This window comes from Colobus angolensis, unplaced genomic scaffold (assembly GCF_000951035.1).
Source record: "Colobus angolensis palliatus isolate OR3802 unplaced genomic scaffold, Cang.pa_1.0 Scaffold31, whole genome shotgun sequence".
Lineage (NCBI taxonomy): Eukaryota > Metazoa > Chordata > Mammalia > Primates > Cercopithecidae > Colobus > Colobus angolensis.
In genome coordinates, this window is record NW_012116377.1 from 2,112,442 (window position 1) to 2,116,999 (window position 4,558).

Below are 4,558 nucleotides of genomic sequence, written 5' to 3' on the forward strand. Positions count from 1 at the left end.
AGCAAAAGCAAAAATCAACAAATGAAATCTAATTAAACCAAAGAACTTCTGCACAGCTAAAGAAAAATAATCAGAGTGAATAGACAATCTACAGAATGGGAGAAAAATTTTGCAATCTATCCATCTGACAAAGTTCTAAAATCCAGAGTCTATAAGGAACTTAAATTTGTAAGAAAGAAAAAAAACAACCCCATTAAAAAGTGGGCAAAGACATGAAGAGACACATCTCAAAAGAAGACATGCACACGACCAACAAGCATATGAAAAAGAAGCTCAACATCACTGATCATTAGAGAAATGCACATCAAAATCACAATAAGATACCATCCCATGCTAGTCAGAATGGCTATTACTAAAAAGCCAAAAAACAACAGATGCTGGGAAGGTTGCAGAGAAAAAGGAATGCCTTTACACGGTTAGTAGGAGTGTAAATTAGTTCAACCATTATGGAAGACAGTGTGGGGATTCCTCAAAGATCTAGAGGCAGAAATACCATTTGACTTAGCAACCCTAATATTAGGTTTATACCCAAAGGAATATAAATCATTTTATTGTAAAGATACATGCACATATATGTTCATTGCAGAACTATTCACAATAGCAAAGACATGGAATCAACGTAAATGCCCATCAATGATAGACTGGATAAAGAAAATGTGATACATATACACCATGGAACACTATGCAGCCATAAAAAGGGTCAGGATATGGATGAAATTGGAAGCTATTATCCTCAGCAAATTAACACAGGAATAGAAAACCAAATACTGCATGTTCTCACTTATAAGTGGAAGCTGAATTATGAGAACACATGGACACATGGGGCATGGGGAACAACAGACACTGGGGACACAGGACTGCCGTGGGGACAGGGGGAAGGAGAGCATCAGGAAGAATAGCTAACAGATACTGGGCTTAATACCTAGGTGAAGGAATGATCTGTGCAGCAAACCACCATGGCACACATTTACCTTTGTAACAAACCTGCATATCTGGAACATGTGTCTTTGAACTTGAAGAAAAAGAATTGATCACATTTTCCTGGTTTCTTGTCTATTGAGTATTTTTGAATTATAGTTAGACTTTGTGATTTGTTCTCAGTCCTGGTACATAAATCTTGAGATACCCTGTGTACTATGATTATTTTGAATACACTGCAGTAACTCATCTTTTAACATATTTTTAGTTTTAGTTTTTGTATATATATACTATGTACCCATAATAGTTACAGTATATATGGGGTACATGAGATATTTTCATACAGCCATGCAATACATAATAATCACATGAGGGTAGATGTAGTATCAGTCAGCTCAAGCATTTATGTGCTTACAAAATTATGTGTTACAAAAATCCAATTAAAAATTAGAAGTAAGGAGATATTCCAACAGAGGCCTCAGAAATAAAAATATTATAATTGACTATTATGAAGAATTATATACTAACAAACTGGATAACCTAGAAGGAATGCATAAATTCCTGGAAATATGCAACCTACCAAAATCAAATCAAGAACAGATAGAAATCCTGAACAGACCAGTAACAAACAAGATTAAATTAGCAACCAAAAACTTCCCAACAAAGCAAAGCCCAGAGCCAGATGGCTTCATAGCTGAATTTTAACAAACATTCAAAAAAGAATTAATGCCAATGCTTCTTAAACTCTTTCAAAAAATAAAGCAGGAAGCTTTCAAACTCATTTTATGAGGCCACCATTGCCCTGATACCACAGCAAAAGACATCACAAGAAAAAACTTAGCAGCCAATATCCATGATTTATATGGATGCAAAAATCCTCAATGAAATACTAGCAAACAGTTTCAACAGAGCATGAAAAGTATTATACATCAAAGGTGAAGATGGTCGGTAGGAGACAGGGCTAATGTGCAGCTACCAAATGGGTGGATGGAACAGCATGTGGAGACATACTGTGATCTTTAGCTCCAAGAACCATTGCAGAAACATACCAGGAAAACCATAAAAATTAACAGATCCTTTGAAAGAAGTGACACGCCACTGCAAATTCTGTGAAACAGGTGAAAACTGTAGATTCCCAAAGTGTGGGAGGGGGAAAACCTACCTCTGAACACACATCCCCATTGGGGAATCTGAAAATCTAGATCATGAGAGAAGGATTTAACTTCTTGTACACTGTCAGTGGTTATATAAATTAGTACAATTATTATGAAGAACAGTTTGGAGGTTCCTCAAAAAACTAAAAATAGAGCTACCATATGATCCAGCAATCCCACTGCTAGGTATATACATAACATAAAGGAAGTCAGTATTTTGAAGAGATATCTGCACTCCCATGTTTATTGCAGCACTATTCACAATAACTAAGATTTGGAAGCAACCAAGCCCAGGGAAGCCATCCCTGACTATATATCATAGGGACCCTTGGGGAAGGCATACAGTGGAATTGGGGAGGGGTTGTGGGGCAAAAGAAGCTCTCAACTTAAATTGGTAGTGGTTTTGATTGGGCATAAGTTTTCTTGAACAGAGTCTGGGGATGAGCAGAAGCCGCTGTGGGTATGAGTGAGTGCAGGAACACCGCTGTGGGTGTGAGTGAGTGCAGGAACACAGGAGCTGCTGCCAACAGAGTGGGCAGACAGGGAGGCGTGAGGTCCGAAAGTTGTGCTTGCTTTCTCAGCAGGATAGGTAGCTCATGGCCTGGGGCAAGGTCTGAGTGGGGCACTGTGGGAGTGACACCAGCCTCACCAACAGCATGGGAGCTGGGTCAGGCCTCTTGCCACTGGCTATCCCCAACTTCCCTGGTGAACTATATGACACAACAGAGGCAGCCAAGATCCCCTCAGGAACATACCCCATTGGTCTGGGAACCACCCCCCACCCCATTATATACAGTGGTTGTGGCAAGCCCTGCCCAAGGAGAGTCTGAGCCCAGACCTGCCTAACCTGCCCCCACCTGATGGCATTTCCCTACCTGCCTTGGTAGCCAAACACAAAACATAGAAACTCTTGGGAGTTTCATGGCCCCACCCATCACCTGAGAAACCTGGTATCCACGGCTGGGAGACCTGAATACAGATCACATCACAGGACTCTGCAGACATCTCCCAGCACCAGCCTGGAGCCTGGTAACCCTCCTGAGTGGCTAGACCCAGAAGAGAAATAACAATCACTGCAGTTCAGCTATCAGGAAGCCCCATTCCTAGGGGAAGGGGGAGAGTACCACATCAAGGGATCACTCAAAGGGACAAGAGAATCTGAACAGAAAGCCTTGAGTTTTAAACCTCTCTGCTGAAATAGCCTACCCAAGTGAGAAGGAACCAGGAAAGTAATTCTGGTAATATGACAAAACAGAGTTCTATAACACCCCCCAAAAATCACACCAGCTACCTAGTAATGGATACAAACCAAGAAATTTCCAGATAAAGAATTCAGAAGATTGATTATTAAACTATTCAAGGAGATACCAAAGAAAGGTGAAAATCAACTTAAATTTTTAAAAATATAGGATATGGTTGAAAAAATCACCAGAGAAAGAGATATAAAGAAAAAACAATCACAACTTCTGGAAATGAAAGATACACTTAGAGAAATATAAAATACAGTGGGAAGTTTCAATAACAGACTAGAACAAGTAGAAGAAAGAACTTTAGAGCTCAAAGACAAAGCTTTCAAGTTAATCCAATCAGACAAAGACAAAAAGGAAAAAAACGGAAAAAAAAATGCGCACAGCCTTCAAGAAATTTGGCATTATGTTAAATGGCCAAACCTAAGAGTAATTCATGTTCCTGAGGAAGAAGAGAAAAGTTTGGAAAACTTACTTGAGGGAATGATTGAGGACAACTTCTCTGCCGTTGCTAGAGATCTAGACCTCTAAATGCAAGAAGTTCAAAGAACGCCTGGGAAATTCTTCACAAAAAGATCATTACCTAGGCATATAGTCATCAGGTTATTTAAAGTCAAGATGACAGAAGGAATCTTAGAAACTATGAGAGAGAAACATCAGATAACCTGTAAAGGAAAACCTATCAGGTTAACAGCAGACTTCTCAGCAGAAACCTTACAAACCGGAATGGATTGGGATCTCATCTTTAGCCTCTTGAAACAAAATAATTGTCAGCCAAGAATTTTGAATCCAGTGAAATTTAAGCTTCACAGACAAAGGAGAAAGAAAGTATTTTTCAAACAAATTCTGAGAGAATTCATCACTACCAAGCCAGCACTACAAGAAATGCTAAAAGGAGCTCTAAATCTTGAACAAAAATCTCAAAATACACCAAAATAGAACCTCCTTAAAGCATAAATCTCACAGCACCTATAAAGCAATAATACAATGGGGAAAAAACAAAGTTTTAAGGCAACAACATGATGAATAGAATGGTACCTCACATCTCAGTACTAATGTTGAATATAAATGGTCTAATGCTCCACTTAATAATCCCAGCACTTTGGGAGGCCGAGACGGGCAGATCACGAGGTCAGGAGACCGAGACCATCCTGGCTAACACGGTGAAACCCCGTCTCTACTAAAAAAAATACAAAAAACTAGCCGGGCGAGGTGGCGGGCGCCTGTAGTCCCAGCTAC